At 42.8% G+C, this 13,087-nt stretch overlaps 1 protein-coding gene across 2 annotated transcripts in view; it reads right to left on the reverse strand.

Annotated features, from left to right (window-relative positions):
- The window catches only part of LOC134875323 (hippocalcin-like protein 1), a 40,530-nt gene extending 29,543 nt beyond the window's left edge, over positions 1–10,987 (reverse strand). Inside the window, exon 1 of one of the 2 annotated variants that reach the window (XM_063899851.1) lies at positions 10,965–10,987. The gene's annotated coding sequence lies outside the window, so the exon portion shown is untranslated. Of the gene's footprint in view, positions 1–7,169; positions 7,583–10,964 lie in introns of those variants that run through there. The other variant, XM_063899850.1, reaches the window with a different exon arrangement.
- Between the last annotated feature and the right edge of the window lie 2,100 nt (positions 10,988–13,087).

Genomic DNA, 13,087 nt, shown 5'->3' on the forward strand with positions numbered 1-13,087 from the left:
ATGTCTCCATGCTTTAATGTTCAAAAAGCTCTTTATTTTTCTCATACTGCCTGTGCTGCAACACCTCTTTTCACTCTCTGTCTGAAACCAGAGCCCAGTCTGCTCTGATTGGTTAGCTGGCCGGCTCTGTTGGGATTGGTCAACCCTTTAGAGATGTCCCGCCCCTTAGCCTATCACGTAGCTTAAGATTGTGCCATTCATCAGTCAAAAGCAATCGTAAACGACGGACTCAGTGAGGACTTCAGTGATGTGACCGGACCCTCAACAGTCCAGGGACCTTCTACAGTCCAGAGAAGATGGAAGATTTATGGCAGGACACCCAGTTGTCAGGAGTTTACCCCCCAGTATTCTTCTTGATACGACTGAAAGATTTACACACTGCAGCTGCATCCATCAGCCCTGCTCTTCCCTGTCTGGATTCTTAGACAGTTAATGATTAAAACTGGTGCTTCAGATCTTAAAAAAACCTGTCCAGTGTACAACTCCTCCACCAACTCAATGTCAGACATCAGTTCGTATCTCAGGCCTCTTTTCCTCCTACAATCCAACCAAGGCTTTATCTGTTTCCATTTCTCAGTTCACCCTCAGAGTTTTATCTTGAGTTTATGTTGTTGTACATCCCTCTTCACAAGCTGCAGGACCTCTTTTAGGGCTGCTGTTCTTATTATTCATCTTTAATCCAAAGCTGTGCAAGGGTGTACATAGTTTTCAAGGCATTATCTTATTTAACAGGAAGTAAAAAGGTCCCAGTTTTTGTTATAGATCATGGTACTGAGACTTTGGGACCTTTGTTGTATGCATTTGTCACAATTTAAAGCAAAAGTACTTATGGAACTTAAGTAGAAGTATTTAAGTACAACTTGATAAGTGTTCTTAAAGTATTAGGAGTAAAAGCATTAATATTTGAAAATTAAATCTTAATTTTTAAGAACCGGAAACAAAAAATCTTCATAGCAAAATGACTGCCATTTCATTTTCTGTTAACCAAATCATGGTTATAGTTACTACATATAATGTTTGATGGTTTACCCCATATTAAATAATCATATTTTAAAGGTTTTTCCTAGAGTCAAAATATGAATTTATAGATTAACAAGGAAAATAAATGCAGTGGAGTAAAGTGCTTCCAAAATGGAGCAGATGTGTAGAAAAATATAGTAGTATAAAATGAAAATACTCAGGTTAAGTACCTGTGGAGTAAATGTACTTTCCACCACTGCTTGTATGCCATACCCTACTGTCTTTACTGTATGTCCTGTAAGATGTCTCATAGGGCAGGTAACGTACTGAATAAAATGACTAAGGGAATTACCTATGCAGCAGTGATTACAATCGCCAGTAATAACGTTAGGTGCTCTGCGATCACTTCATCACTTTAATGCTGACTGATGTTGCATTGTCAACATTTAATAAAGGGCGGATAGAATCAACAGTGATAAATTACTGGAGAAATTTCCCTGGCACATAAAAAAAGGAAGAGTCCAAGGCAGCGGTATTTGGTGCAGCTTCTTCGGGGGTTATTCTACAGCCTTCTTTTGAAATTACAGCTGGTTTAACAGAACCAAAAGCAGAGATACAACACTGAGTCAGCTGTACTTGAATCTGCGAGGCTGGTTTGGCCAAACAGGGCGACAAATATCAAAAGAAAAGAGCCTGTGACATCTATGATATTGCAATGGAAATAGGTCAGACAACAGGAGTAGCAAACTATCAGTTTCTGTGCAGGAAGTATAAAAAGAAAACAACAAATAAAGGGTACTGCTGTTGCCTGTCGTCCGTGATGAATACTAAGCTTCAAAGAGGCATCTAAATAAGGCATTGAGGAGAATCAGAGGGGAGCAACAAGAAGACAAAAATATTCCTGTTACGCTTCTCGGTCTGAAGAGACTAATTAAACTATTAGCCCCGTCAGATTTCAGCCCTTTGAAATGGACACAGAGATACGAGAAAAATGAGAAGAGATGAAAGGCAAATCAAAAGCGGGAAATTAAATGACGTCAAGGAGTGAGACAGGGGAGGGAGAGATATTTTTCTGGTCTGGGAGAGAGGTGACACGTGGCAGTAGAGGGAGAGGTTGCTCTGAGATAGGATCTCAACAAAGGTATCAATGAAGTGTGTCTGTATCAGCTGAGAGCCCTTCCATGCTAAAGAACACACACACACTTTTCTCCCCTCTGACTTCATTAGCTAAAACACATGGCAAGCTCTGCGAGTAATTGGCTGCCCTTTCAGCCTCCTTATAGTCAGAGGAGAGTCAAAGGAGGCAAGAGAGCAGGAAGCAAAATCACTGTCAAATATTCAGAAATCTCTCCAAACTTATTTTCTCACATTACCCCTCTGATCTTTTGACACGCCTTCCCGTCCCCTACTTTATTTGATGTTCACTAGAAGACAAAATGACACACCATCCTTGTCAAATTATTCTGACCCAGTGTGTTTTGATGCAGCCAGACCTCCCAACAAGAGGGATTTGAACACACATGTTGCTTAAGCTCCATATCTGATTTGTTTGGACTCACTTCAAAGTATTCACAAAGCAGTGGCAAAAACCTCCTTCCTCCAGGTTCAGTTAAATGTTCTATAGATAGCCCGATATCACAAGTTACACATTTGCCTCTTTACAGTTTGTGCAGCATATGACCCTCGCAGTGCAGAATGAAACACTCCCAAAGAAATCTCACAGTGAACATGGGAAAGAAAAATGGAAGGAACCTCAAACCAATTAGAGCTAAGCGATACTTAGGGAAACTTTCAAACATCCTCCTGTGATTCCAGCGTGAATTTTTAGCGTGAACAAAGGCAAACAAAGCAGAGGACTTGGTGTTGCACTGACTGTAGACCATAGACATCAGTGAGCAAACCCTCTCTGTATCGACACACCTGATCCATGACAAATGTCCTGCACTAGGGTGGTGAAAAGGCATTTTACCGAGCCATGCTCTTGAAGTAGTACAGCAGGGGTGAGATAGCGGACACGGTCACCACCACAGGAACAGGTAGTGCTTGCAGCATCATAGCGACTACCAAGCGTACCATACTAGCTAATGAGCACCACACGTAATACAGAGGGTGATCACAACGGCTCTCTGTGACAGTAGCTTTGTCACTTCTTGCCAAGTGTTGGAGAATTTTCAGACTTCATGCCAATTATTCAGAAATCCTCTGACGATAAAGTAAACAACCCTCTGGTTTCTCTTACCGGCTGGTTGTAACAACATGCATTACAACACCATACCATTCAACACAAGTAAATGTAAGTATGTTAACTTCAAAAGCGTTTGTGATTGATGCTCAATGTCACCACTCTTCCAGATGATGCCAAAAATATGTGTGTCAGGCAGGACCACGGCAAAAATCAAAGGTGCAGCCACGACTCATTATCCAGATTTAACCTCTAATACTGGCAACCCGCCTTCCAGGTTGAGTCATACGGTCATGAAGCTCTAACAAGGACCAAACTCATCCCCGGCTGTACTCTGAGCCACACGGAGCGTCACATCGGGATTGATTGGGAGCATCTTTGTTTCAGAGACCACCTCCAGCAGAGCAGCTGCTGCCTCCGCATGATTGCGGGGCTTCATGAGATGGATGTGTGATGGGCAGGAGACGCCCCTCCCCGCAGGATCAGGGCAGATTATAGGAAACATGTGAAAGGCAGACCTCCTGTAGACCCGTGCTGCCCACACCCCATGAAAACACACGAGAGAGAGAGGCCTTTTAAGGCACATAGTTACAGTAGCCTTTTCCAGACTCTCTCACTAGGATAAAAATGCAACTGTGTCCTCGCTACGTGACTTAAGTTCCCTTACTAGTCATAAGTAATAATACTCAGCCTGGGTTGTATAATGTGTTCTGTGTCTCTTGTCTGACGTCACGGTGGTTTCATCTGGATTATTTTTAGGCTCAGGCTTGAGAAATTGCGTGACAAAGCAAAGGAGAAGGAGGTGGACATTTAGGATGCGGAGAGGGTCTGATGAAAGATACTACTGAGATGGATTATGGGAACGAACGATCCAGGGTTTTTTTACCCAAACAAAGGGACTGAAAACCATCTACAGGGAACAGTGAAGTGAGGGCACATATCTGCTCTCAATACACAAGTCTTCACAACAAAACTGGTCATTTGTTGTCTTCCAAAGTGTTTAAGGTGTTTTAATCTTCTACCTATATATTGTATAAGTTTAGGCAACCAACTAAATCTGGTTAAGGTGAGGGGAAGCTTGTGTCATGGCCCTGAGATTTGAATTAGATCCCTTCAATGAGCAATATAGTCTGACCTGAATACAAAAGTGCCAGCCAGATCTTGAGTCACCCTTCTGCTATTTGTTGTATTTCTGTTTTTGTCCCTGCTTTTCTCACTGAATTCAAGGTCCTACTGGGTGAGTAAGTGATATACAAATAATCCTTTTAGGTGGTTTTGTTTGTCTTGAATACATACTATATGAAAAAGTGTGTTCTTGGTAGTAGAAAGGACACAAATTACAGTATTTAGAGTCATAGTCACACTTGCAGCAGTATAACAGTACCATACTACTTCCAGGCTAAAAGAGGTTGCATGTCAAAGAAATGTTCTTCAAACTGTGTTGAATACCTAGAAGCAGACTGTCATGGTGATAAGGTTGAACGGGAAAGTGGTATTTGCTAATAGCTTAAAACAACATGTTAAAAGGCAATATGCAACATATGTCTCGGAAAGGACAAACAGCAATTTCCTCCCCATTACCGAGTCACCACCAGACCACACAGTCATTCTAAACTGGGTCTTTTATGTCCATCTCTTTGCTATTCTGCTACTGATTGTGTTCTATTTTTTCCCCATAAACCCCTCAAGAGTTGTCCACAGAGAACATTCCTCTGGCCTTCCACATCCATCATGCTGCCAGAAGATGTACAAACAGCCGGCCTCTGCAGAGGGATCCGACCACAGGCTGCTCCGGCACCACCGAGGTCTCTAGGAGTGTTTTCTATCCCATGATCCTCCACTGACCTGCGCTCACGTGGCAGGACTGAATCCTTAATCGAAAGTGACTTTGATGCCGTGCTTATGAATTCCATGCATACATGCGGTCAGGGGCATCTTGCAAAGAATTTCTAGCAGCGTTTGCACGCAAGCAAGGTCACCGATACTGTATGAGCAACACAACTGAACGCGTGCAGGAAGAGAAGTTCACACTATAGATACATGAAGGAGCCATTGAAGAGACATGATGAAACCTGCTCCATTGAAATACACCTTGAATGCAACAAGCAAGGTGCACAACACCTCGGGGTTAATACCTCATCTGATCTGTACATGTACAAGTCATCAGTGTGTGTGCAGGCGAGACAGCAGTGCCTCGGCACACACTTATCTTCTTATGTAACAGCTGGAATAGTACTAGCACATTTAGGCTAAACCAAACCAAAACATCAGCAGCAGGATTTGGCCTGTCTCACTATCGGGAGTAAATTGAATTTAGCAAGTATCCTTAGCACTCAAATCCCGACGCAAATCAATTTGTTCGAACCACTCCTCCACCGCATTCTCATTAACCCCGGGGTCACATCCACCGCCGGCCTCATTATAAGACCTCTCATCACTATTTTCTCTATTAGCCGCCCTAAATGACAACTACCAAGTGCCTTTAGACCCTGCAACGGCTACTTGTGAGGCTCATTTGAACATTCCTCTGTGGATATATCAGGTGGCTTTCTTCACAATATTTTTTTACTTTGAGCCAAGCTGGAAAGGAACCATTTAAAGCTGAAGGGATTTGAGAGACGATGTTCAGCAGCTGGTGGCATTTAGGAGAGAAAACGTGGAGAACAACGGTTTAAAATCTGCGTAGTAAAGCAGGGCCTAAATCAGACTCAAGGAAAGTAAAAAAGCTGTCGTATAAGAGATATGTTGATTTGGTCCCCAGCATTAAGATCAATCAGCTAGAGATTTCCAATATGGATACAATTGTAAATCAGGGTCACTTGATACATGAGATGCAGAGGTTTTATGGCAGAGAGCTGTAAGAGGCTAATGGAGCAGACCACACGCTGCATTATAACCACACTGCTTGGTAAATAGGGCTGCTTTCAACCTATTACCAGTGAGTGAGTGAGTCCCAGTGTGAGACCCACTTATGGAGACAATAACTATAGTATGCATAGGATTGCTCAATTAATATTGTTAGAATTTTACGATACTGTAAAGAGACAGTAAATATCCAATTCAAATCTCCATTAACTTACTAATGCATGGGTAAATGCTCATTTCTACAACTAATGTCTTTTTTCATTATCGATTGATCTGCTTATTATTGTTTGGTCTAAAAAACCTGGAAATGGTGAATTCTTCAAGGTGTTGTCAGAGGAAACCCCAAAGATACACACATTAATAGGATATAAATCCAGAAATGTCAATAATATTCAGATGTTTTAATGAAAAATAGGCTTCTTACGATACAATTATCCAAAAAGTTGTCTGTTGTTTTTCAGTACATCCCTTTATTGACCCATCGTTGTACCTCTGGTTGCTATATGAGAACATGCTGTTATTAACTGTGACAGTCAGAGTCATTCATCACACTCTCAACAGGAACATTACAGCCTAGGGCAATTATCAGTAAGGTAGAAATAACGCAGGAAATAAGGGGATGCAGTTCAATCTCTTTCCATTTCCCTTTTTCGTTCCTGTCTGCCTGTTTCTGGAAGATAAATGCATCTCATGGCAGTGAGACAGAGGAGGTGGAGGAGAGCTAGGAAATCAAGAGCACCACCACGCGCACCATCCTTCCTCCACTCCTGTCCCAAGTAAAGATCATTCATAAAAAAAATGGCAGGCTAATATCACTCTCATCCTATCGGCTGCGAAACTAAAAGAGGTCTCCATGCTTTGTATTTTAACTCGATTAAAGCAAGATGGTCAACGTCAGAGGAATTCAAATGATATGTCTTATTCTTAATCCAACAATCTGCAGGGGGTATACGGGAATGTGTTCAGGTCACACGGTGCTATGCTATACTACTCATCGGGTTATTGTCTCCACCACACAGCCGAAAAAAACACCGTTTCCACGGGTAAATAAAATCGCTTTTTCTGACACCCAATTCATCATATCTTCCAAAGCATTGCAGAAAACGTTAATAATTTACATAGGCTTTACATTTGCTTCATATACGAAGACTCTCTGTCTTACCCGATAAAGCTGGGTCTCTGTTGGAGAGGACCGTGTCCCTGCTCCGGTGCAGCGGGGCCGGGGTGCGGGACAGCCGGGGCGAGATGCAGGGATGCTCGGCTCCTGATGTGTCGTGCTGCTGGATCTCCGTACAGCTGCTTCTTTAAAGCACACACATCCACTCATACACACACACACACACACACTCACACTCAAGAGTGACTAAATGGCCCTTGGCTACAGCAGCCGAGCCCTGCAAACCATGTTACCGTGCAGGCGAGAGGCAGCAGTGACGGTGCTGCGATGCGGAGCTTGGTGCTTTGGTGCTGGCGGGTTTTCTCTCCTCCAGGGGCCGGGTCGGGACGGGATAGCTGCTGCTGAGGAGGACAGTGTGTGTTTGTGTGTAAGTGGTGAGCGCCAGTGGAGTGGATTTAAACGGGGGGATGGTTTCGCTGGGATTACGTGGTAGGGTTTTAATTAGACAGCGCTGCGCCTATTGGCACCGAGGTTGCGCACAGCCCTCCTCCTACTGCCCTCCCCTCTCTGTTCCCTCTGCGAGCAGAAGATGTATATGTGTGTGTCACATCGTGGAATAATGGCACACCATACTGTTTGTGTAATATTATAATTTACTGCGCCATATTTCTGTACTTAATGATGCATATAGGTCAAACACCAGCACATATGATATGAAATTAATGTTCTTTATTGACTCAGTGGGGACTATAATGTCCTTAATGTGGCAGGCTTTGTGAATAATGTATATGCAATATGCAGTATATGTGTAATATCAATTTATTATAGGAGTCATGGTCTTTATATAGTGTGAACAGTTTTTCATTACCTATATTATATTTTTTCCATGGCACAGACATATGATTATGTTTCTTTTGTTGAACAGTTACATAAACACAAAATATTCTTCCATTTTCATTTAACTGCAGTGTCCATTTTATTTAAATATTGTGTGCTTTGCTTCAAAATTCTATCAAAAAGTGAAAACAATGAAATAATCATTTGAAACTCCAAAGCGATTTTTCCGAGTTTCACCACTTGGTTTTGCAACCTCTTGCATTTCCCCACACACACTGAAAAACAGATGTAAAACTGGTGAACACATGTCTTTTTCACAAATAGGCCAGAAACAATTCTTATCACCAGAATTTGATTCATTTAATCCAATGTTTTGAAAGTCATGCATGAAGACAATTGGACAAAGTAGCCAAACCTTGTAATCTACTGGTCAGTCACATGATTTCTTTTTCCAATTGAGTAAAATTAGAAAAGCGAAGTCTTGAAATCAATGGGAAAGAGTCCTTACCCTTACCCTGCAAAAGGACTCTTTTCACTAATAGGATTTGATCCTTCTGTCTGATTACATTTGGAAATGAAGAAGGACGCTTGTTTAAAGTACTTTATCTCCATTAAAGTGAGAATAGGGTCGGACTGGGTTGAACACAGTTTCCTTTAGGCATTTATGGATTGACAAAACTGGAGCCTGTGATGTGAACAACTTCATAGAAAAGACTGACACCATCTTTGAACTTTGACCCCATTTAGCTTTACACATTTATTAAGGGGTTTAATAGTCATAGACATTTGGGTTAAGTTTCACGATTTATTTGAGTACAGTAAGTTCATACTATAGATCTGATTTCTGTTTTCTATTTCCTTTCAGCGTCAGTGGACGTTTAAATCGCTTGCATCTTGTACAATGTGATTTGTGTACCAGGTGTGTTTTCACTGGAAGGGAAAAGATTGCAACTTCAAACCAAGCATACCATTTTTTTCCTTTTAGAACATTTTTAGCGGTGGCACCCCTTATTTTCAATGCATAATTTGGATATTGCTGGAAGTAAATGCAGCTTTTGGTCTTTACTTTGTTAGGCAGCCTCTCATATAGAAGCACATCAACACACAACATAGGTCAGAAGCACAGTGCTTTATACCTGCAGACATCAGGCAGGCAGCCTGTCGATATTGATGGGATGAGCAGCTTACCAGACCTTAAAAACACACACACTGCGGTTGGCCATCTGAGCCAGACATCAGCCATATACGTTGTCACACCTCACAGAACTTTAGAGAGCTGAGGGCAGGTTTTTTTTTCCCCCTACGTCTACAGGTAGATGACTCAGTCGGTGGTCTCGCCGGACTGAGTCTGATTGCTCATTGAAGGGACAGCTGCCCTGCGTAACCAGCGCTACCCTAACAGGAAAATCAAAAACGACACAACCCTAAAGGGAGCATGTGAGGGTTCAGCGGCAGAAACGATTTCCTCAGACAATGTGTGCCATGATAGATTTTTAGATGAGGAATGTGACGCATAGGTTTCAAGGATGGTCAGCCTCTTAATCAGCCACTGTGGCATGTGATGATCGTTTCTCATTAGCCTTTGGCTGTTTGGGAAACACGCACTCTGTTGACGTGGGCAGTGTGTGCTCACCACATTCACCTCCTTATAAAGCTCCGGATGCATGCCAACTGGAAATACTACCCAAAAATTCATCTTCAAGGAGGGCAGAGTGGTGGATGAAATGGGAGAGGATGTTGTTAATACTAAGATAAAAGTTATAGGACCGATTAAGAGGAATTATTCATAGATGGATTATTGCTAAGATCTCATACACTGGCATATAAAGGAATGAGAGCAGAATGAATCACAGCGGGGTTGGACACATTTAACGAAGAGTTAGAAGCAACTGGAAGATGGCAAGAGTATTACAATTTCCATGCGCAGCATGGGCTTCCTATCATGTGCACAGGGGAGGTGAGTTCAGAGCGTTCAAAGTCTCTGATGGGGATGTTGTACTCATGGTCAACGGGGTGTCCAGTTAAAAGACTAAAGTAAAAATGGAAAGACAGCGACAGTATTTATCTTTTCTTGCTGAGTTTTAATTCACTCTGAAACCTTGAAGCTTCAACATTAAGAGCCAAAGTGAAACCTAATTCGTAATATCATTCCTATTATGTTCACTTTCAGGTTCATATTTGTATTTTCTGCATCTCCTCTGACATGTCTCCATGCTTTAATGTTCAGAAAGCTCTTTATTTTTCTCATACTGCCTGTGCTGCAGCGCCTCTTTTCACCCTCTGTCTGAAACCAGAGCCCAGTCTGCTCTGATTGGTTAGCTGGCCGATTCTGTTGATATGTCCCACCCCTTAGCCAATCACGTAGGATGTGTTAGCTAATAGGATCTTAAAATCTAATATTATAAAGTCTGTGTATATGAAAAAGAGAAACCAAGACCAAGGTTGGCTGAGCCCAGTAAGTAAGGTGGCCGGCTAGGGTGCTACCATACACTCACCAGGTGCAGTCACAGCAAACAGTGAGGGTGAGTAGCCCCCCCCAATAACCGGCACTCAGCACCACTAAAATCAAAAAGGTAAAAACAAAAAGATCCCAGTTGGTTTAAATCACAATGAAAACAGGGGGAAAATACAAAGCAGAACAAAAGCAACAACTGAAATAAGCAAATCAATACCTCAAAGCGACGGCTAAAAGCTAACCGAAACAGCCAAATAGAAGCTAAATGCTAAAGAAAAAGACTCCAAGCTAAACAATTATACGCCAAACATAAGCAAAGATCATAAGAGAGCAAATGCAAAACAAGAACAGCAGCAGGTGAACCTACAAAAAAGCATCAAATGTAGGTTAAGAATGGCTCACCATGCGACATACAAACAATTCATATGTTCTGGCCCTACTCACCACAGGAATGCGGTTTTGACAAACTGTAAGGAAGCAGCAGCTGAACATAACAAAGCAGAGATCGAAGAGACCAAGTTATACATGAATTAAAATAGGCTTCCTACCTGTACCACCGACCATGGCAGACAGAGCCAAAGCAAAGAACAATGGCCAACAGGTGCCATTTATCAGCAGCCCTAATGAGGGGAGTGATTGGGGGCGGGGTCAGGCCTTGAGTTGCATTCAAGAGCACTGTCCTCTTTTTGAGAGAAATACCCACACTAGCATCGCTGTTTACTCCTTGTCTCCCGTACAGATACCAAGAGTAGATGCTGTAGGTAGACTCTGCAATGGATGTAAAAGTTATTAAAAAAAACGTGGAGGTTTTGCAGGGTCGTCCAATAGTGATTCCGGACATAAGCTTGATCTAAAGCTTCAGTGTTGCTGTATCTGCAGGAGAACGGCCTCATAGGGACGAATCTATAGGGGGAATGAAGTGTGAAAGATAGCCCAGCCTTGAAGTCGAGGCTTTGATGGATGTGTGTTCAAAGCCTTGTACTGTGAGTGTGTGTGTGATCATGCATGCACTCCTCAGCTCAGAGGGATGAGTTGGTTTGGAAGTTGCAATGCAGAGTTTTTCTCTTGTTTATACTCAACACCTTTTGACCTGGAGATGTCTCTATAGCAAAGAAACAAGCACTGCGTGTCCCTGTCCCACTTTGTCCATGGTGTTCTCTCTGCCCACACCTTCATCCCTCTGCTTGTCTCACCTCTCTGTTGTTTCACCGACGGTGAGACAGGGACGAATATCTGACTCAGCTTTTACTTATTTCATTAGTTGTTCATAACTCTGTCTCTCTGTCCTGTGAATGAGGACACTGATGTGATTGAATTACTCCCTCCTCCTCCTCCTCTCATTCCCTCTCCTTTCCCCTACTCCCTCTCTATCCTATGTGTTTTGTGTACCGTTGGCACTTTCCCTCCTCTGAGCCAGGGTTCAATGCTGTTGTTGCACTTTCTCTGGGTCTTGCGTAACTGTGCAGCGGTCGTGTTGCGTTGCATCCTCCATCTCCTCTTCCCTAGGCGCAATGGTCACTGTGGGAAACATTGGCCCAGAAAACTGACCTTCATTTCAGTAATCTAGAAAGGGAAGTATTCCCACACTGTGGGTGGAGCTCGACTCCCTAAAGGAGCGTGTCATTAGACCGGTGTGACCTTCGTTGAAGTAGGATAAAGCATTGGGATCTGCTTTAGATGAAGGCAGGAACCACAATCAGTTTAATACATTATTTATTGATGGCAGTGTTTCGGCTTTCTGGTGTTCTCAATGTCAGTCACCACTGAGGAACACACACTGGTGTTTAAACACAGGAACCCAACAAAAACAACAACCCTGTCTGAAAGACAGCCTATAATATGTGCTCTTCTATACAAGAACAAACCTGGTTTTGAAATAAAGAAAACATGGAAAAAAAACAACAGGAAACACAAGACGTTTAATCCACCGTTCATGTGCCCAAAGCTTTTATTTTGTGAGCACTGCCTTTAAATTATTATTAAGGGGAAACCCTAACCCTAACCCTAACCCTGACCCTAACCCTGACCCTAGCCCTAACCCTGACCCTAACCCTGACCCTAACCCTAACCCTGACCCTAACCCTAACCCTAACCCTGACCCTAACCCTGACCCTGACCCTAACCCTAACCCTAGCCCTGACCCTAACCCTGACCCTAACCTTGACCCTAACCCTAACCCTGACCCTAACCCTGACCCTAGCCCTAACCCTGACCCTAACCCTGACCCTAACCCTAACCCTGACCCTAACCCTAACCCTAACCCTGACCCTAACCCTGACCCTGACCCTAACCCTAACCCTAACCCTAACCCTGACCCTGACCCTAACCCTAACCCTAAGCTCCCAGATTGTTCTTAAAATACAGTTATAAAGTCATCACTGGTTGCAAAATGTAATGTAATAATGTCATCATCAACATTTCCACCGGTTCCCTGTTAGCTTTGCTTTCAATATGCCATTTTGTCTGCCAATGTGTACGATAAAGACAAAGGGTGGATTAACGTCACACAAGAAGCAAAACAGGAAGAGGGTAACGCTTTTGTTTTCATCGCTGAATAAGAGACGATATCCCCAGCTACCAATATGTCATTTCCTTGCAGCCATGATCCCCAGTAGGGAAAATGGCGTATGGTGGAACAACCAAAATAACTGCACCTAGCTTCAGAAGTTGC

This window comes from Eleginops maclovinus, chromosome 13 (genome assembly GCF_036324505.1).
Source record: "Eleginops maclovinus isolate JMC-PN-2008 ecotype Puerto Natales chromosome 13, JC_Emac_rtc_rv5, whole genome shotgun sequence".
NCBI lineage: Eukaryota > Metazoa > Chordata > Actinopteri > Perciformes > Eleginopidae > Eleginops > Eleginops maclovinus.